General features: G+C 39.4%; 1 protein-coding gene across 8 annotated transcripts in view; it reads right to left on the minus strand.

The window, feature by feature from the left end:
- LOC138443734 (uncharacterized) overlaps positions 1-22678 on the minus strand; it is a 434643-nt gene that overhangs the window by 352034 nt on the left and 59931 nt on the right. The gene's annotated exons all lie outside the window — the stretch shown is intronic.

Genomic DNA, 22678 nt, shown 5'->3' on the forward strand with positions numbered 1-22678 from the left:
GGTTTTTCCAGTAGTCATGTACGGATGTGAGAGTTGGACTATAAAGAAATCTGAGCGCAGAAGAATTGATGCTTTTGAACTGTGGTGTTGGAGAAGATTCCTGAGAGGCCCTTGGACTGCAAGGAGATCCAACCATTCCATCCTAAACGAGATCAGTCCTGTGTGTTCATTGGAAGGACTGATGTTGAAGCTGAAACTCCAATACTTTGGCCACCTGATGCAAAGAGCTGACTCATTTGAAAAGACCCTGATGCTGGGGAAAGATTGAGGGCAGGATGAGAAGGGGACAACAGAGGAGATGACTGGATGGCATCACCGACTCGATGCACATGGGTTTGGGTGGACTCCGGGAGTTGGTGATGGACAGGGAAGACTGGCGTGCTGCAGTTCGCAGGATCATAAAGAGTCAGACAGGACTGAGCAACTGAACTGACTGAATATATATAAAATGAGTAGAAATTACACCAGGAATAATTGTCTAAATGATTCTGTCTAAACAAAGGGTGAATGCTCTGGACGTGAACTGCTCTTGTTATGCTCAGTCACTAAGTCATGTCCAAATCTTTGCAACCCCATGGACTGTAGCCCTGTAGGCTCTTTTGTCATGGAATTCTCCAGGCAAGAATACTGGAGTGGGCTGCCATTTCCTTCTCCAGGGGATCTTCCCAACCTAGAGATTGAACCCAAGTCTCCTGGACTGTTGGGTGGATTCTTTACCTCTGAACCACCTAGAAATTGCACTGGGAATAACTGTCTAAATGATTCTATCCAAACAATTGGTGAATGTTCTGGATGTGAAATGCTCTTGTTATAAAACAGCAATTCCAAAAGTGTGGTTCAAGAAAACCTAGAGATCCCCAGGACCCTTTCAACAAGTCCTTAAGATCAAAACCATTTTTATAATAGTGTTTTATCTCATTCTGTCATGAGTGTACATAGGCATTTTCCACCATCATGTACTTGGAATGTAAACTCCTTTTTTCACCACAGCTAGATGGCCTGGAACCACTGCTCAGAATTTCAAAGTTCATGAAAATGTCCCTGTTCAGCTCTGCACATAGACTTTGCAAATCTGAGATGGTACGAGCTCCTACCTTCTACAACAGTGGTGCTCCAATTTGAGCATCCATCAGAATCCCAGGAGAGCTGGTTGAAGCACTCATTGCTGGGTCCACTCCCAGATATCCTAGCTCCATAGGTGTGGGGTGAGTGCTGAGAATCACCCTTCTCAGCTGTAGATTCTGACCCCTGTCCAGTTGACTGGGTTTCTTAGGACAAAATTCAGTGTGTAACATATGCTGCCCTTTTCAATTGCTTGTCTGTCTGTCTTCAACCTTGCTCTTCAAAGACTTTCTACCTGGGTTAACTGCTCTCAGGTAACTACTCATGAAAAATCTTTCTAACGTTTGGCTTTAAAGGTTCTTCTTAGATATTCACATTCTGAAAATATCTGTTGAAGGCAGGAATTTTAGTCTCAAAATGATTCATCAGAACCACACAGTTATGCAAGTGGAGCCCATGGAGCACAAGAAAGTATCTGGGAGGCTCATTCAATACTGTTTCAGTCAGTAAGAGAAGTTAAGTGTTTAAATAAAAATATTATCTGTAATTGCTAAGAATAGGCCTTTCAAGACAATCTAAGGCATCCGCTACACCCACAAGAATTCCATGACACTGGGGGAGCCTTTGAGGGCCTGTTGTCCCAACAGAATGCTTTCCAGTATCCTGACAGAATTAGGAAGGCTCCTTGAGCTGCCTTCCAGACAGGAATGCACACAAAGAAAGTCTTCATCTGAAATCCTAAGGAAATAAATTCAAGTGAGGAAAGTGGAACACTAAATTTTAGAATTGGCAAGTAGCAACATTTTGCAATCTTGAAGATATTACTTAAGAAGTGAAATCTACAAAACTGCAAATTTGACAACTCCCCAAAGGTGAAGACTTTACCTGGAAAAAGATCTAAAATGCAATTATTTAACTCAGGTTAATAGAGCCTACTCACAGGAAAAGACTCTGATGCTGGGAAAGATTGAAGGAAGGAAGAGAAGGGGATGACAGAGGACGAGATGGTTAGATGGCATCACCAACTCAGTGGACATGAGTTTGAGCAAGCTCTGGGAGATGGTGATGGACAAGGAAGCCTGGCATGCTGCAGTCCGTGGGGTCGCCAAGAGTCAGACACAACTGAGCGACTGAACAAAAGTCATATGTGGCCAAATCCTATGAGGGGTGGGGGGTGAAAATAATCTGTAGAAAAGAGAGATTTATCTTGTTCAAGGGACACTTTAACACTCCTTCAAATGGGCTGTAGTTAAGAGCCATTTCCCTTGTGTCTTTCCTTAGGTATTTAGCAATTCTATCCATAGAGCTTCTTTCCCTAAAGAATATCAGGTTCTATGAAGCTGTTAGCATTGACGCAAAGACACTTTATCTGCTTGCTTTATATTTATCTTTTCTCAGACCTGGGATTCTCAACTGTTTCTAAACCAAGAACTGCACAAGGTCTTCAAGGTCACTTGTGCCTTGACAATTTAATTCGTACAAACTTTTTTCAGCAGGAGATAGTAGGGTGCCTATTTCATATAATGTACTGCACTAGATGTTTTGATGAAAGAGGAAAATGAGTCTGTATGGATTCTGCCCCCAAAGAGTCTTATATATGGCGTGGTTGAAGAAATAAAATTATTAATTACCATGTATAGAGATGACAGTGATAGCTGCAAAGAAGGGCGGTGCAAGGAGAGTTGAGCAGTGGAGTGGAGGTCAGGAAAGGCTTTGAGGAAGAGGGGCTATTTGAGCTTTGAGGAATAGGCAGAATTTAGACACAAAGAGATGGAGAAGAGCAGCTTTGTTAAATCTGTCTGCACAACAGCATGTTTGTGCGTCACAAACTAGTTCACTACCCAGAATCAACACTCTGTGAGTCAGGTCATCTCACTCACATAGCCATCTCCCCAAAAACATCTTTTGGGAGTTTCAGCAACATCCTTGTCTAGACATACCTTTAGAGTTGTTTTCTCTTCCCTGGATATTCAGTTTCCTAGTGTGCAACCCAATGCTCCAGAGCACACATACATGTTTGTGCTTTGTCTGGAATGAATTCTTGAAAAGAGCCTTGCTGAGATTTATATTATTTGTGTACCAGTGGTTCCTCTGAGATTGGAAAGACCCTACAGATGTGGCTGTCTCTAGACTTGTTTTGGAGAATAACAGAGAAAGCATCCCAGTGTTAATTTCATATCCTCAGGTTTGTCTCAGCAATGTATTTCCAGTCATATGGTTTGAATGTTTCCGTCATAGAGGAAAGACATCTGAATTAAAAAAAAAAAGACAGGGACAGATTTCTTTGTTAAAGAGGAAGAAGAAAGGAGAAAGAAATCCCAAATGCAACAAAGTGAAGGAGGAAGTTATTTGGAAATGGAGGAAACACAAAAGGGGGCAAGGGAGACAAGGAGAAGGGGAGATAGGGTTGGGTGACAAGGAGTCTTCTTAAAACAGCGCAGCCCCTTCTGCCTGTCCCTGCTGCGGAAAGTGCCATAGAGTTTGCTCCCCCGTGGGCACACCCATTATCAGGATTCCAAAGCATCTGTATAGCCCAGCCTTTGGTATTCCTCTCCTCGTGGGACAGAGGAAAGACAGACAGAATGCCTGGACTGGCGGAGGTGATGCATGCCAGAGAGGCCTGTGAGGACTGGAGGAAACAGACCACACTGCCCCCAGAGTCAGACACCTGTGTAAACTGCAGGAAGCTTAGAGGAGCCCAGCTGAGCTGATGGCGTCTCCACATGCACAGGGCTGCAGGAGGCAAAGCCACATGGACACAAAGGCAGGCAGGAGTGTGTGTGTGTGTGTGTGTGCATGCGCAGACACACACATACACACACACACAGAGTCAGGGAAATGAACAGAGGCAGACTGATCTGGAAAGCAGCAGGGAAAGACTGAGAGGGAAAAGGAAATATTAAAACAAGGAAAATTATCCTCCAAAAAAGTGGCTAAAGGACTATGACTGGCTAGTTCTAAATGCCCTTATATTGCATTTTCATAGAAATTTATTTGCCAAAAAAGTACAAATAACAGCTTTCAGTGAGCTGAGTACCCAGTTAATTTAACTTCAAAAGTTGTCAAATATGTAGCTACAGAGGAGATCACATAACAAAGAACACGTAGGTGCTTTGTAAAATCCATGTGCCCAGGCCTCATCCCAGCCCTACTGAATCAGAATTTCCAGGCCTGAGGGCTAAACCATGGGGTTACTGATGCTCACTCCTGTCTAAGAGAGCTTGAGAGGTGAAGAGTTTAGCTCGCATTTCACTGAGAGGAACACAGAGCCTATCTCTGGGAAATGAAACTGTTTACTCGCTCTGTGTTTTCAACAGCATACCTCCAATGCACACCTGAACATAGAGAGGGAAATAGCAATAAAGATCTTGAAATCTGAATTCTTAGAAAAACAATATACAATAAAAGTTAACACCAAGGACATCCACAAATGTTCTAATCTAATATGAGGGTGTAGTACTTCTTACTTAAGCATAATTATTCTCATATTTTTGGTATCCATGAGTATAGTGAAAGCTAGTGCTTCCCAAACTATGTTCCCAGAATGCTAATCCCCCAGAAGACTTTTTGGAGAAAAAAGTTCAAGGAGATTGAGAATTGATACATATTTGTCCCCAGCATCCACACATACACCAACCACTACAATCCAATAAATATCAGAGTTATTTAAAACCTATTCTAATTTATTTTAAAAAGTGTTTCCCAAACTGTGACCACAAAGCCAGTTTCCAATATAATGCCTATGAGTATCATGAGAAGCTAGTAGTATTGGGTGGACTAAAAGGATCATTTGGATTTTTCCATGAGATGTAACAGAAAAACCTGAATGAACTTTTTGGCCAACCCAATACAAGAACCTACTTTTAAAAAGCACTAGAATCTTACATAAATTACCTGGTTACCAATCACAACTTTATTAAAAAAAAAAAAAAGAGGCAAAGCCAGTGATTTTCGAAATCATATAGAACAGGAGCAACAAAAACTAATGTCAAAAGCACACATACTGACTGGCATTCAGTATTTCCTAAGTTCCTAAAATACTTTAGGTGAAGACTAAACTATGTTTTGATACACAAAAAAAATCACAAACAAAAACCTTTTTGAGGAATTTGGGCTAACCACAGCTCATGGGCCCATCAGATTGGAGAACACTTCTGGCTAATCCATAATCTAGGGAAGTAATAAGCTAGATGGGCCTCTTCTTAGCTGGCCAGGATGCCCTGACATTCGGTTGCAATATAGGATGGGATCTCATCCCATATTCTCCCAACCCCTTCACTCTGCAGCTCAACTTGGTCCCTTGCTCAGAGCCAGCACATGAGAAGGATAACCAGAAGTAGGTGAAATTAACTATTGGTGAAAACACTAGGTTGATTCATAACTGCATAATTCACCAGCTCACACACGTATGTTACATAAGCAAAGCTAGTTTGATCGAAAGGCCTTCAGAGAGCCCTGGAAGGCGAGGCAAATCTGGTTTCACAAAGGAACACAGGATGTGAGACAAAAATCTCATGAGGGGAATTGGGAAGATGGAAAGCCAGCAATAAAGGTAAGAATATACAAACTTTAATTTCTAAACCTAATGAACCCAGAGGAAAAAAACTTCATATGACATTTCAGAGTGGCATACATAATTGGTACTATAAAATGAACCAATAAAATAATTTTTAAAAGGCGGGCTTTTTTATCATAGAGGATGGCTTTTAGACATGGTTTTGGAGCAAGTGGTTGCTAGGAAATAAGACAGAATGAGGAAACAGACTGTAAGTGATATTTGGGGTGTGTGCGCGATAGGGTGGGGTGGGCAAGATGATCTAATGTAACTAAATGTAACTACATTCTTGTCTGTGGTTGGTTTGGCATCCATTTTAAGTCTTTATGTTGAAATTTCCAAAGCACACCTAACTTGGTTTTAGAATGTGAAACCCGATAGGCATTCTTTTAAACACAGCGTCCACACGGCAGATGACAGTGGCTAGAAAGAACAACTCAGCAAGAAAATAATGAAAAATTCCATTTGATGGTTTATCAGGTCAAGATTTTGTTCATTTAGTCTCAATTTCCTTTTTAATAGAAACAGGTGTGGTTTTATTCTAAAGTAAAAACATCAAATCATCTCCTGAGTGTCAACGCTATATACTATTGCTTGTTGATTCCCACTGCCTTCTTTCTCCTAAACCTCTCCCCTGTCTTACCCCTGAATATTTCAACATAGCATGAATCCAATAGCTAGAGGGATCAGAGCAGGCAGCTGGCTCCCCTGGGTGCTAAGAAAAATAGCAATTCCACTACTGCCATCATCTCAGTGACAGAAATGAAATTCTGTTTCTTGAGGCATTCTTCATCCTTTATCAGGGCTTCATTGAGTCTCAGAAGAATTTTTGTTAAAGATAAAAAAGTTATTATTACTTTTGAATTGATTAGGTTACTCTCTCAGAAGAATGAGAGTACATATTGGATAAAGGTATTTATTGATTTGGATATTTATTTGGGAAACGTTATTAATTGTAAAAAGCAGATCATAAAGTATAGGATGACCTTGTTTTGTTAAAACAAATATTCTCTTTTATCATGAAAAATGTATTTCAGGTAAAAAAAAAAAAGTTGCTTCAGTTGTGTCCGACTCTGTGCGATGCTATAGACAGCAGCGCACCAAGCTTCCCAGTCCCTGGGATTTTCCAGGCAAGAACACTGGAGTGGGTTGCCATTTCCTTCTCCAATGCATGAAAGTGAAAAGTGAAAGTGAAGTCGCTCTGTCATGTCCAACTCTTAGCAACCCCATGGACTGCAGACCACCAGGCTCCTCCGTCCACGGGATTTTCCAGGCAAGAGTACTAGAGTGGGTTGCCATTTGTATTGCAGGTAACAGGCTGCTAAAATGATGGTCTCAATATATCAGTTTGATTGAGTCATTAATAGGATAGATTCAGAATGAGTATGAGACTGGTGGTTTAGTCGCTAAGTCATGTCTGACTCTTGCAACCCCATGGACTGTAGCTTGCCAGGCTCCTCTCTCCATGGGATTTCCTAGGCAAGAATACTGGAGTGGGTTGCTATTTCCTTCTCCAGGGTGAGTATGAGACTGCTGTGTGCTATGCTTAGTCGCTTCAGTCATGTCCAATTCTTTGCAACCCCATGGACTACAGCCTGCCAGGCTCCTCTGTCCATGGGGATTCTCCAGGCAAGAGTACTGGAGTAGGTTGCTATGCCCTCCTCCAGGGGATCTTCCAAACCCAAGGATCGAATCCAGGTCTCCCACATTGCAGGTGGATTCTTTACCATCTGAGACACCAGGGAGTATGAGACAGGCCTCTATAATTTCTTTTTTAATTTATTTTTAGTTGAATGATAACTGCTTTACAATGTTGTGTTGGTTTCTGCCGTACAACAGCATGAATCAGCCATAAGTATACATAAGGCTCCCTCTTGAGTCTCCTTCCCACCTCACCCTCATCCTACCACTCCAGGTCATCACAGAGCTGGGTTGAGTTCCCTGTGTTATACAGCTTATAATTTCTTACTTTAGTTCCAATTTTACAATTCTAGGTCATTTGCTAAAGGACTTTTCATTCACTTTGAGAACATGATGAGGTCAGGATAGTGAAGAGGGTGTGCAGGAAGAACACCACTGTAAAGAGGAGCTGCTGTGCTCTCCCAGCCCCAAAGCAAGAGAGTTAGAAGTGCCAGCTTTTTCTCCTCCAGTCTTATGAGGATGGGCTTCCATGGGATCACTCAGAACGCTCTGAATATATTATTTATCTTTCGGGAACACAGATGACTAGTAACTAGCACACACTAAGAGTACTAAAACATCCTGCAGCAATGGGATGGAGACAGCTCCTTGGAATTAGTCTGCCATCCTAGAGTTTGTTAAAGGAAAAGATGCATGAGTATTCCTCACAGACCAGAGAGCAAGCTAATAAAGGGTTGCCTTGGGTCCCTTAAAATGAAGTATCTAGAAGGGCAGAGGAACTCTACCAGGAAACTGAAGACAGATAACAGTTGGATTCTGAGAAGCTGTGGAAGTAGTTGCAAATAACCATCCCCAATAGAATTATGTGTGGTCCTCAGTGGTGAGAATCTCTAGCAAAACAGCCAAAAAGGAGTCAGATTTACCCAGGATGATCAAACTAGAAAATTTTGGAGAGTGAAAATGGAAGCTACTAATATTTATTCTTGGACAATAAATATAAGCCAACACTAACCCGAGCAAATAGTAAACGACTGTTATCTTAATTTTTATTATCTGCCACTCAGCCTCATGCCAATGATAACAGCACTTGCTATTTAAAATTGCGCTCTTTCTTCCTTGACTAGACTATGCAGGGATGAGAAATCTTATGAGAAAAAGATACACTAGAAGCAAGAAAAGAGAAAAGGACTATATTCCCCTTTCCAAGAAATTAGTGTTCTGTTATTTACTTTTGAAATTTAAGTGAGTTTTAAGCTAGTCTTTTATTGCTAATTTTTCATTTTACTGCAGTGTATCTCAAGAATACAGTCTGTATGATACTGATTATTGAGGCTTTTCAGTGGTTTAATACAATGTTTACTTCTGTAAATGCTGCATGTATGCTTAAAAACAAGTAGTATTCTCCATTTTCTGGGATAGAATTCCATATATATGATATAGTACAGTACAATATAATATTAGCTCACACTTATTAATTGTATTTTGGGGGGCCTTCAAAAAGTTGTGCTTATTTTTTATCTGCCTTGACCTATTGTTTCCTAAAAAGTATATATTAAAACTTTCAGCTAAAAATACTCATTGCTTTCTCTGCAGTTCTTTCATTTGCTGCTTGGTATACTCTGAGACTATATTCTTGGAACATATGCGTTAGTGATAGCTCTAGCATACAGAAAATCTTAAAAAGCAGCCAGGAAAAAAACACCATGTTCTTTCAAAGGAATAATTAATAGACTGACAAATAACTTTTCAACAGCAAGAACGGAAGTCACAAGTTGAATAATAAAAATGATAAAAAGTAAAGAACTTAGAATTTTATTTCCAATAAAATTATCTTTCAAGATGAGGAAACAGATAAATGAATAGTAAAAGATGAAAACAGAGTTTGATGCCAACATTTCGTAAACAGAGGAAATTCTAAAGATGTATCCTTTGGGAACGCATGTAAGAATTAAAGATTTTAAAATTATAAAATAAAAAAAATAAAAATAAAGATGTATCTTAAGCAGAATGACAATGCTTCTAGATAGGAGGCTTTAGATGAAAGAAAAAATAAATAGCAAAGAAAGTCTTAAATATATGAGTGAACTGAAACAACTATTGGGAATATAAAATAGTAGAAATAGTATCATGTAGGTTATGAAAAAGATGACATGAACTTTTTATTACAATAGTATTCAACATTTATAATTAGAAGATAAACCATCATCAGGAATAAAATATTACAAGATTCTTGTATTCTTCAGAAGGACACTAAAGTTATTGACCAAATTAAGTCTTTTATAAGTTAAAAGTGAAGGTTATAAGTTTTTAGGATAACCGATTAAAGGATAGAAATATAAAATATCTTCTCTAAATTAGTAAAGAGAAAAGGATTGAGAAAAAAACAGTCATCCAAAAGAAGGCAAAAGAGGTAAGAGGTGAAAAAATTAGACGAGAAAAGGAGATAAAGAGACAAAAATAAGATAACAAATTTGAAATGCATCAAAGTTTAAGAAGGAAGAAATTAGAAGGCTAACAAGAAATCAGTAAAATTGAAAGAAGAAAAACAGTGAAAAAAATGAAATCAAAGAGCTGTTTCTTTGAAAAGGTAAAGTTGATAGACTACTGGTAAGACTGACAAAGGAAAAAAAAAAAACAGGGAGAAAGAAGACATATTTATAAAGCTCAGAAATGAAACAAGTCATCACTAGAGATGCTGATAAGGAAATACTATGAACAACTCTATAAAAAAAATTTAAATAACATGTGCCAATTGCTATAAAAGTACCAACTATCATAACTTGCGAATAAGAAATAAACCTATAACTTTTAAAGAAATTGAGTTCATAATTTTAAAACTCCCAAAAAAGAAATCTCCAGGTCCCGAGGGTTTCACGGGAGAATTCTACTCAATGTATAAATAATAATTAACATCAATTCTACACAGTTTCTTCCAGAAAATAAAAGAGAAGGAGTCCTTCTAAATTCATCCAATGAATTCTGTATTATAATACATTGATTTCAAAATCAGATGAAGATGGTACAAAAACAAAACTACAGACCAGTATCCCTCCTGAGTATAGATGCCAAAGTTCTTAAAATGTTAGTAAAGAGAACTGAGCAGTGTATGAAAAGAATCATACACCAATAATACCAAATGGGCTTCCCAGGTGGTACTAGTGGTAAAAAACCTGCCTGCCAATGCAGAAGACACAGGAGACAGAGTTTTGATCCGTGGGTGGGAAAGATCCCCTGGAGAAGGAAACAGCAACCCACTCTAGAATTCTTGCCTGGAGAATCCCAGGACAGAGGAGCCTGGCAGGCTATGGTCCATAGGGTCACAAAGAGTCAGACATGACTGAAGCGACTTCGCATGCATGCAGGCAATACCAAATGGGATTTATCCAGGAATGCAAGGCTGGTTCAATATTTGAATATCAATCAGTATGAACCAGCTAAAGAAGGAAACTCCCATGATAATGTCAATGAAGAAAAAGCATTTGACAAATTAAAATTCACCTATTCACACTAAAACTTTTCTGAAAAAAAAAAAAAAAGAATAGACGGAACATCCTCAATTTGAGAAAGAGCATCTACCCAAAACTTACAACTATGTTATACTTAATGGTGCAAGACTGAATGCTTTTCTTTGGAGAAGCTTGATTTCTTGGCTCATAACTGCAGCTCTTCCATGGGCAGCAGAAGCCCTGAGGTGGCCAAAGTGGACTAAGATTTGAGCTTTGGAAGCTAACCAAGTAGACTAATTGCAGATCCTTGGGTGGGAAAGTGCCCGTGAAGAGCTGACCACTAAGGCTGCTGGAAAATAGCCCCCTCTATGGCAGGGCGAGAAAATCTCACTGTGGCAGGTAACTACCAGAAATCAGCTGAGTTTCTGATCTGGAAGCTGCTTTCCCAGACAGAGGTGGTTGAGGGAGATCACCTAGGATTTCAAAACTGACTGGAGGTTTCTGAGTGCTGCCACAGGTGCGCTTCAGGAGGCTGGTGACATGTACATGGTGGGCTTACTTGAAGGTCCTAATCTGTGCCATCCATGCTGAAAGAGTCATCATTAGGCACAAACACATCCAGCTGGGATGGAGAGAGAGCTTAAGTGAAGGCATTTTTTTTTCACAGTGTTTATATTCTGTAAAATACTTTGGCTGTGTTATCTGTAAAATAATTTGTGACTTTTTTGTAAGAAATTTTTTTTATAACGTGCTGCGTTTGTTCTGAAGTTATTCCACCTTTCACTTGGGATGAATGTGAAAAACGTTCACAGACCTCAGTGACGTGAGCTCTACTCAGGAGCGACAAGTTGGTAACTAACACCAGAAGGTTTGGTGCTATTTTTTGCTTCTCATGATGCAGATTTCTCTTTATGTTGACAACTTATTGGGTGGCTATTAAGGTACTTGAATTGATTCATGTGTACAGGGGCCATTTGCAGTAAAACTGATTATGACTTGAAAAAAATACTGAAAATTATTAGTAAATTATTTCAAAAAGACTTTTACTTTAAAAGGGTAGCATCCAGAATCAAAAATAAGGAATTATCTTCCTAAAGCTTTCTTTTAAAAAATTTTACCAGTGGGGAAAAATATACGATTGGACTAACTCATTTTTTCACTGATGTTTTCTTTACTTCATATTTCCCATACTTTTCTTAGATCTGTGATCAAAGTTCATTTGCAGTCTATAAGCTTGTTATTTTAGAGTTTGTCTTCCTCATGACTTTAACAAAACTTTTTATTTTCAAATAATTACAGAGTCACAAGAAATTGTAAAGATAGCACAGAGAAGTCCCCTGTATTGCATAGCACAATATGAAAAACAGGAACTTGGCACTGTTACATCTAAGTATATAGTTCTAGGCATTTTATCATGTGTGCAGATTTGTGTAACCACTGCCACAATCAAGATACAGGACTAATTAATATTACACCATGATAAAGATCTTATCACATCTCTTTCTTCCTCTCCTTCTACCATGCCTAACCCAGTCCCCCACTAATAGCTTTTCCATCTCTATAATTTTGTTATTTTGAGAATGTTATATAAATAGAATCAAATAATATGTAATCTTTTGAGATTGTCTTTTTTCATTCAGCATAGTGACTTTGAGATCCATCCATGTTGTTGCAAGTATTAGTAGTTTGCTCCTTTTTTATTGCTGAAGAATACTAATATTTACCCAAGTTATATATTCTAGAAAATAGTTATTTTTAGGGGACAAGTAATTGGAGAAAAAGCTTGTGTAGTATACTTCTGTGCACAAAATGTTAGTAATATTAATAAATGTGATACTTCTGTATATTTATGTATATCAGTTTTAGGACATGCAGACTGCCACAAGTCTTCTTTTAAGTATGACAGACTCAGAGACTAATGATGAATTCAACTCTTCATCTGCTTTACTTGGCTGCCAAGAGATTTCTGGGTGTCACACAGCAAACTTAGTGAATCTGATTGAAGAAATATTTATAGAGTGAATCAGTCAGCTGAGAAAAAGATTATGTAATTATCTCTGACACTAAAACAAACATGGTGAAAGCTATGAGTGATTTAAGAAGGAACCCCAAGCATAGGATGCTATGTTCTCACCCTTTATTGGTGTCCATTTTTTGGCTGCTTAAGGGAGGACAGTAAAACCAGTTCCTGATATTTCATCTTGACTGAAAAGGAATGGCCCCAGATATGACTTTAAACATACTGATTCATGTAATAGAAACTTCAGTAGAATTTCAGGAATTGTGATAAGAAATTCAGAAATGTGATAGGAAAATTGGTCCTTAAGGTAGAAGATAGTTTCTGTTAGTGTTTAAGTCTTTCATCATATTAAATTTCTATATCTTTGTTTGTTCTCCACTTTTCAGCCTAAGAGCACTATAAACATTTGTCACTTATAATGAATTGCATGGGGAGGGAGGGGGGAGCATAGGCAGAAGCAGTCCTGAGCGAGTGTGTAAACTCTAAATTACTAACAGCCCTTAATCTATTACAGAAAATTGATGTTCTCTAAGGCAGTGTTTTAAAGTGGGACACATTTACTCAGTCAGAATGGCCTAATGGACAGAAGACTGGCAAAAGATTCTATTTGTCTACAGCTCTTCCAGGGCCCACCTCTAAACCAGCTACGGGACCATGCATACCATATAACTCCTTTAGACCTCAATTTTTTCACCTGTGAAATGATGTTGCTACATAACATCAATGATCCTCATAAACTGCCAAGGGTCATTTATTCAATAATTAAATCATCAAGGGGGTATTATTCAAACTTCTTAAAAAGCAATATGGTAGTGGGGATGGGAATAGAAATTTTGAGGGGAATAATGAAAGTCTGGGTTAGCCCCTGTAGAGAAAGAAAGAGTAAGCTAGCCAGTGATGTGTGCAAGGATAGACCTGGGTTGCTTGGGTGCCAGCTGAGTGTGGGATTCTTTGGTCTTCGTCTTCATGAAGGGGTGGGTTTCCTGCAACAGCTCTTGGCAAATAATTTTCTTATATGACATGTCTACTATGTTTTAGTGGCCAAAGAGCCAATATTAGATGAACAAATGAAAATATTATTAGATGATGGGGTTGAGAGCTTAGGCTCATTATCTCTCAATTATGTTTCAACCTAGGATCCTATAATCCTGTGATGCACAAGAATGCAGGTGTAAAGGGTTAAGGGAACAGATAAAAGAGAAACTAATTTTACATCAGAAGAATCAAGGGGGCTTGATGAAGGCAGGATCTGAGCCTAGATGTGTGCATGCCATCTGATGGACTGGTCTGATTGTGTGTATCACAATCCAGAGTCCAAGAAATAATTTCAGAAGCATGACAACAAACTCTTGGAGAATAGCATGTTATCTTTACTGTAGGTTTTCTTAGGTGGAGGGGCTGAAAGTTTCACAAAGTTCTTCACTGATAAGCTTTTGAAATTTGTTTCAGAAGTTTGACACAGAATTTTCTCTATATATCTTCCACTCACAACAGATGCAAGAACTCCTGTCCATCTCTCATCTGTACAGTACTCTCTCCACTCCACCATTCTCCTGCCCTGCCATCCAGGTGGAGAGGACCTCCACCCCTTCCCTGAAGCTGTACAGGTCCCTCCATGAGCACCCAGGGATCCAACAAGGCCTTCCCTGGGTCCTCAATTTTCCCCACAGGGAACATGCACAGAGCTCTTGGGACACAGTCTTCATTTCTCACCCTGACCACTTTCCTCCTGAAATATTCTTGAGAAGAATGCCTGGTGAAAAACACTCTCTATCTCAATACAGTTAAAATCTTTGAAGAGTTGTGAAAGTGTTAGTTATCAGTCGTGTCTGACTCTTTGCAACCCCATGAACTGTAGCCCACTAGGCTCCTCAGTCCATAGGATTTTCCAGGCAAGAATACTGGAGTGGGTTGCCATTTCCTTTTCCAGGAAATCAGGGAAGCAAGAGTCATATAAATGCAGTTGCTTGAAACTAAAATTAAAATGTAAGTTGCATACAGAAATATACATAATCTGTTGGTAATCTGGTAGAGGGGATAGTTGGATAGACTCCTGTAGTTTCCCTTCTCTGCTGGCTCTGAGTCCAGTTTCTCCTAATGTAGTTCAGCAGATGGACAGTCTTGTTCTGAATCTGTTACACACATGCTGTACCACATCATTCTAAACATAAAAATACCACCCTTCGTCTTATCCCTAAACATCTGTGTGCATAACAAACCTCTTGGAACATTTAAGAATAACAAGGGCCCACACCACAGATAATTTAATACTTAATACTCAATTCCACTGTTCTCAGAAGTTCCATGACTATTTCCTACAAGTTAGCACAGATTCCCTGAGAAGGCAAAAGAGAGCCAAAAGAGAAAATTTTTAAAGGACCAGGAATACAGAATCATTTAGCCTAAAAGATCCTAAGAGCAAGAAACCAGATGAGGACTGATCTTGAAGATCTTCAATTAAATCAACTACTTCTCCTTTCCTTATCCTGTACATTTCAAACTGTTCAGAGAAAAATATAGTGGGAACTTATAGATACTTAGATATTTATTTGAACTATATATTATGTACATATAAATGCACTGTTTTCAATAACAGAAAATTATGGACTTTAGCCCGCCAGGCTCCTCTGGCCATGGGATTCTCCAGGCAAGAATTCTAGAGTGGGTTGCTATGCCCTCCTCCAGGGGATCTTCCCAACCCAGGGATCAAGTCCACATTTCCTGCATTGGCAGGTGGGTTCTTTAGCACTATGCCACCAGGGAAGCCCACTTAGTACAAATCCATTGTTTTCAATAGCATAACTATACTGTGAAATTTAAGGTCATTGGCTTTAACACTGCTTTAAGAAATATGATGCAAAAAAATAGAGAACTAAAAACTATTTCAAAATATGCATAAAATCTAAAATTACCTTTATTTTAGATTTTAATATATACCCATCTAATTTTGTTTTCTTTTTCAATCTAAGTAAATATATGTACACATACACACACACACACACACACATATATGCTATTGTTATTGTACAGTAAGTACACAGATCAATTACCATTTCAAATAGGCTTCACTCTACCTATGGAGCTTAAGAAGAATCAAGAGTGGTGGTTCCTATTTGAGATTATGAAAACTAAAGCACAAAGGGGTTAAATGCCTTTCTCACCACAAGGTCACAGAGAGAATCTATGCCAGGGAAAGAGAGAAGGGGCCTCTCCTTCATTGCATACTGTTTTATATGTTAACCATCAGGCACATGCTAAGTCAATGGATGCTGGCACTTTACATAAATATATGAAGATGCAGTGCTATATGTAATAAAAATCTGAAGCATGAAATGTGGAAGCAATTCAAGAAAACAGATCTCACTTTTTTGCCTTTGTCAGAGTCAGAATCTGACATGCTCTGATTAAAATTCAACATCTGCAGGCATTTAAAATTAAAATATACAGGTATTCATGTTTTCCTCCTTCCACAGTGTTTTATTGCTGCTTTTTTCATCTTAAATATTAAAAACATTACATTATTTTATTTCATATGTCGAACTTCATGTCTCAGTATATTACACATTGCCCTTTCACCCCTGAGCTCTGGTTCAAATCCAGATCTTAGCTGGGGAAATAAAAAACATCTGAAATTATTTAGCAGACGCATCTCAAGGCCTAATGGACTACAGTTTACGTTAACTTGACAAACACAACAAACAAACAGATTTGCCACAAATTAAAATGTTTATGTGAAAACATTCAGGAATGAATAGTATAAAAAGGCCTCTCAGACAGACCTGAAAGCCATGCCTTTATTTCACAGAGAATTTGAAACAAAGAGAAAAATCTGGGCTGCACCTGTCCCACCCAAAACAGGTGAATGAAAGATTCAGGTCATAGGAATCCTCCTCCACCATTTTGCAGACGGCAGGGTCGGGGTAGGGGGGGCAGTAGGGAGGGTGGGAGAGGTGGGGGTGGGGGGTGGGAATTACAGCTTGGAAGGACTCAAGGGATGGGAGGATAAGAGAAAACAGCCCTAAACTCAATCGTCAGCTGTATCACATTACTCTTTTGTTCTTGCAAAAATTATTTATCGAGGCATGCACTGTACAAAAACACTTTGCTGGGTACTTCTTCATTGGTGCCTTCCAGCAAGTCAGGAAAATCAAGGTAACTTTGGCCAAAGGGAAATCAAAGAAATAAGTCAATTATTCTCTTGAGGGCCAACTTTTATGAACAAGTTTATATTTCATGATTTAAAGACAAAGAGACCACAGGCCATTAATGTTAAATCTGCACCACCATCTGCCACCACCCCCTGACCCACCCCAGCAGTTGATGATAACTACCTTCAGAGGCAAGGGATAAGCAGGCTGGGATGGGTCTGCTGGGGGCTGGGGAGGGCATGCCCCACATAAAGCACTCCTACTTTTTAAAATATGAAGTACCATGTAGTCCAAATAAAATACACATGCAGGCCACCAACAAGGAATCTCTTCCCTAAGCCCCTCTCGAAGCCCCACAGTTGATGACCAGAGTCACCATCCTGATGGGTCAGGTCTGATCTCCTCCATCCCCTCTTCCCTCCCCAACTGCCTCATCTTCAGAAAAACGAGAAAACAACTGCACCTACAAGGGGCACAGGTAATTCAAGTCCCTAAGTCAGAAGTTCGGAGTGTACCACAGTCCCTCAGGGATTCTGTTAAAATACATGTTCCCTGGCCCACTCTCAGAGATCCTGATTCTGAAGGTTTGGCATGGGGCCTGGAAGTATGCATTTTTAAGGATTTTCAGATGATGTGGATCACCTGAAAGTTGTTCAAGGGCCATGCTTTGGAGAAGACGGTCTATGTTGTAGCAGGTCTATCCTGTTCTGTGGATTTATCAAAGACCAGTACAGTGGATACACCCACCCCTGTCATTTTCATTGCTTCCCTTCCAGTGTCTTTAAGGGCACTGGGGGCTAGAATTATCCTAGACAGAGGATCTGATACAGCTGAGGTTAAGACAGGGCATTTCAGATGATATGATGGGGGCCACCCCATGTCTCCCCTAGTGGGTGACTCACAAGCTCACTCAGTTGTCTTCTTGGTAGCACACACCACTGTTTTGTGTTCTCTGCTGGCAGAAGGGCCTTCCTCCCAACCCACCTACAGAGTGTAAACCTGAAATTTGGTTTCAATATTTGCTTAAATTTGGCTTATTTTTGCTTTTAATCCTCCACACAACAGCAACAGAAAGCCTCAGGCACCATTTTTGGATGGTAGAGAACTTTTACAAGGTGTTAAGTGACACACTGAGAAAGGCCAGAGTAAGGGAAATGTTGAATTCAAGTTAGCTCTGAATCAAGACCTTGTAGTAATACTTCATTGATTTGAATTCCAATTTATGATCAGTTTGAAAGGTCTTCCCCGGGTCCTTTCAGCTTCTCAGTAGCACACTCAAAAATACTTTATTCTCTCATACCTTGTAAGTGAAGTTTCTGCCAAGACAGAGCTGCATTTAGCATTCAAATTTGGTAGCATTAACTCCAGTAACATAACTGACATTCCACTTAAGGGAAGGGGAAAAAAATCATAAAAACCTACTTCACTTAAAATTTGACAAGTTCCTAACAGAGTAACTGGGATGCTCTCTCCAAGCATTTTCAGTCCTGCTTTTGCCATATCTGTCCCTGGACTGTGTTCATGAACATCTTCAGTTCAGTCAGTTCAGTTAGGGCATCATAAATCCTTCTTTCTTGACACCCAGCCCCCAAACTAGGAATGTGTTGGATGGAAGGCATTAATCACTGGGTGCTGATCTGGCTCCTGAGCAGATAAAATACCTTGGTGAGGGGAGAATGGAATGGTCCACTTTGCATCGTCTTCTGCACTGCCTTCAGCATACCTTATAGGCAAGGCTGTCAGATGAGAAAAAATATTCCCCTCTATTTAGGAATTTCATGGGAACAACCCAAATTCAGTTAATGAATTCACCTCAGTCACATGCGTTTATAGCTAGGCAAGAGCGACAGAGGATGGACTCTGTAGTAGGGACTGAAATGGGGATAACTATGGGGTTCTGCCCTAGTATGCATTATGGTAGGTGCTTTAAAATTGGAAAATTGGTATTTTTCTTATGTTGGACATTACTATATGGGTTAGTTACAATAGGCAGAGGCATTTCACACTTCCTGTGAAGGGTTTTGTTATTAGAAACACCATAGTGGGGTCAAAGGTACACTCTCTTGAAAAGAAGTTTTCAAAAATAAGATAAAAGCAATTTTCTTTGATATAAGTTAACTCAGATTTACTTACTTAACTGACAAGCCAACCAACAATCACTTATCAAGACTCTGCTATATTTACAGGACTATATGCTAAATTAATAACAGTATAAGACAAAATAAGACCTTTCCATACTTTCCAAAAGCATAAAATCTGTGTAAACAGTCAAGACTGACTTAAGATGAGGAAACAATTATAACTCCAACATCCAGCACTGAGTGTGTCTGGCCCATAATAGATATTTAATCTTTTCTTACATGCACAATAAATAAACATTAAAAATTGAGATACAGATTATAAATTCTATAGATCCAATAAGAGACGGTGTTTATAAGAGGCATATTTCAAGCTCCTTTGACCATGGTGCCCAACTCTCAAGAGCAACTTGGGGAATCATGTCCCACAGAACTTGCTTTGGGAACTCTAGCTCAGACACACTTCATGGGAGATGTAGAATTCCTACTGGGAGATGCAAAGAGCAAAGGATTAAATGGGTAGGAATAAGGGGAAAATGCAGGCAGACAGAATAAGAGGAAAAAAAGGCAGATGTAAGAGCTAACCTAGAGCACTGGTGGGGGTTGAGGGGGGGGGGGTGGTCAGGGAAGTTTACCCAAGTGGTTATAACTTAAATCTCTAGAGCATGAATGAACTGGGTTTTTATAATATCTTGGTTGGCCAAATAGCACTTGTTTTAACTGAAATAGTTGGTGAAAGCCTGAGGTAAACTTGTAATGGGACTATAAGCACTTGGATTTATAATCTCTTAGAAAACTAGCAATCCGTTGTTAGACCATATTTGGGGTCCTGAGTACAGACCACCAAGCCTAATAGCTTCCCAGTTCTATCAAAAGCATCTGCAGAGACAGTGTTTAGGAGGGGAGGTGACAGAGGAATATGAGGGAAAGGGGGCAAGTCTTCTTTATATACTTTTCTTCAAAGTAAGAGATAACACTACAAAGTTTGTGGATCTTTATTTCTTCGCTGATATGTCAACATCTTGTAATATACAATCATTTCTTACATCTCCTTCACTTTTCTTTTTTTTTCTAAATGAACCTGCAGGAAAAATTCTGACAGTTACTCTTTTTGTCCTGTTTTGAGCAGGCAATAAGCTGTGTCTGTGAAGTGAATCACCTCAACTCTTTATTTCCTTTTTTGCAATAAAGGGAGTGAACTCAGCTGGTCTTTCAAACTCTACTTACCCTTGGTACTAAGACAGCTACTTTGTTTTGTAACTTATTTTGAAATTGGAGTATAATTGCTTTACAATGTTGTATTCCTTTCTGCTGTACAACAGCGTGGATTGGTCATAAGTATCCAAATCCCTCTTGTGCCTCCCTCCACCCCACCTCCCCCATCCCGCCCCTCTAGCTACTTTTGACGTTGAAACAAGTCCTGTCAGGTGAAGGAAATCCATATCCACCTAAGCCCTCTGCTGAGGACACTGCAACCTGGAGGCAACCCTTTTTCAGGACTTGCCTATCTACCCAGCACCATGACTATAGCCATCACTCTATATTCTTCTGATATTTTTACAGATAGGTCTTTTCTACCAGAATGTGAAATGCTTGATTTAGGGGCCAGATGGTTTTCATGTTTGCCTACCTAATCCTATTTCTGAAGGCAATACCCAGAGACAGTACAGCCTGGTGTTGAGAACATAGGCTCAGGCCCTGAGCAAGTTGGAATCCTGGCTCGGCCAAGTTACAGGTTGCATGGCCCTTGGAAATTTGCTTATGTTCTCTCTATGCCTCTGTCTCATTACTGATAAAAACAGGATTAAAATGATGGCTATTACACTTCATGATAGGATGTTGCTGTTCAGATGCAAATCATGTCCAACTCTTTGCAACCCTATGGACAGCAGCCCATCAGGCTCCTCTGTCCTCCACAATCTCCCAGAGTTTCTCAAATTCACATCCACTGAGTCGGTGATGCTGCTTAACTATCTCATCCTCTGCCACACCCTTATGATAGGATAAATAAGCATAAAGTATTTAGAACCATGATTAGGTTATTTTTAGGAACCAATACGTACTAGGTGTTCAGCAACTGCTTGAATAAAAGAATGTCTATCAAAATAGGGGGTTATATGGGAATAGATTGATTATTATTAATAAAATACATATGTAGAATTTGTGGGGAAAACAAAGTTAAATAAGAGAGTCCATGCCAGGATGAAAATTAAAAGTCCAGAAGGAAAATTAAGCCATGAACACGTGCAGTTACAACACCAGACAGAATATGATAAACACTCTGTAAGAAGAAACAAAGTGTAGCAGGAGTTCAGAGGAGAGGAGAGATGATTTCCAACAGAGGGGATCAGTAGAGGCTTCGTGGCTGAGTTGATATATCTTTCAACAGACCAGAGCTGTGTTTACACAGCATCTGTTCCATCATCTCCCCTAGTCTTCTTCCCCCTGGAGATTAGTAGATTAAAAGGGGAAAAATCCTTCTTTACAATACACAGAAATTGAGATTTAGAGAGTCAAATTTGCATCTTGTTTTGGGCTAATCACTTAAATTCCAAGTTCTGTTTTTGAACAACAAAGACAGGGGACAGGTTTTCCCAAAGGGTTGTCTGCTGTTTTGTGCAACCAGAAAACTTTCTCTGCCAAGCACCAGAGGCATATGCATGAGCGTGACACCAGGAGAGCAGCCAAGGCCCCACTTGAGCTGCTTTTATTGTTTGTCTAAAGTGAATGTTTTTCCAAGCAAACTGCATTGTGCTCCAAAAGGAGATCCATCATACTTGACTTTTTGGTTGCAGAGCAGGAATCAAAATGATGGGCTGATAGGTGCCTGAGCCAAAGGAAAAGATGCTCCAGATCAGAGGTTCCTCCCTTTGCCTGGTCCTTTTTAAGAACAAGAAAATCTGTGGAATGAAAATGTAGCGACTGACCTTGAAGGAACCGATCCCTAGGGTTTGACATTCAGGGAGTTTTAGACACTTGGGAAACCCAACCCAGCCACTGGGAGCTTTCACTCAAACCACATGGAGGGCAGAACCAGTATACATTTGTCCAGTGAGGTATACTTCTTAAATCCTGGAATGTTAAATCACATTTTGAAAGTTCGGATGCTTCTAGGATATATAGCCCAGATTCCTGACCCCAGCAAATATATGCACTCCCAACTGCATCAAGACTATTGTTAAGTATTTTCTGAACATTAAAACCATAAATTCCTTAATATTTGACACAAAATATATATCTATCCTTAAAAATTCATGTTTTTGTGGCTTTTCAAAGAAGCCTATATTTGAAATTATGATCCTTGCTTTTCAATGTCTCAACACACTAGACTGGTTTCAAATTACTAAACCTGAGTCAAGTGCAGAATTTTAAGACACTAGCCTAGCACAACTCCCTAAAGAATATGTCCAGGATCTTCGTGAGCCTATTTTTTTCATATTTTATATCTAGTCTGCCTATAAGTTTTGTCAAACCTTCTACAGTCTTATTTTCCTTTGTCTCTGTGTTTTTAATCCCCAAACCAAAACCCCAGTAAGTTATTCAAATAACTGCCTAACCTGTCTTCCAGCAAAAACTTTTCCAGCAAAAGAGCCATTTTAAATCATATATCCAGTAAAAACAAAAATTTGTAGCAACAAATGGGGAACTATTGTTCCCTCCCCCATTTGCTGTGCCTTAGGAATCAGGGCGCTTCCCTGATAGCTTAGTTGGTAAAGAATCCACCTGCA

This window comes from Ovis canadensis, chromosome 7, assembly GCF_042477335.2.
Source record: "Ovis canadensis isolate MfBH-ARS-UI-01 breed Bighorn chromosome 7, ARS-UI_OviCan_v2, whole genome shotgun sequence".
NCBI classification, from domain to species: Eukaryota; Metazoa; Chordata; class Mammalia; order Artiodactyla; family Bovidae; genus Ovis; species Ovis canadensis.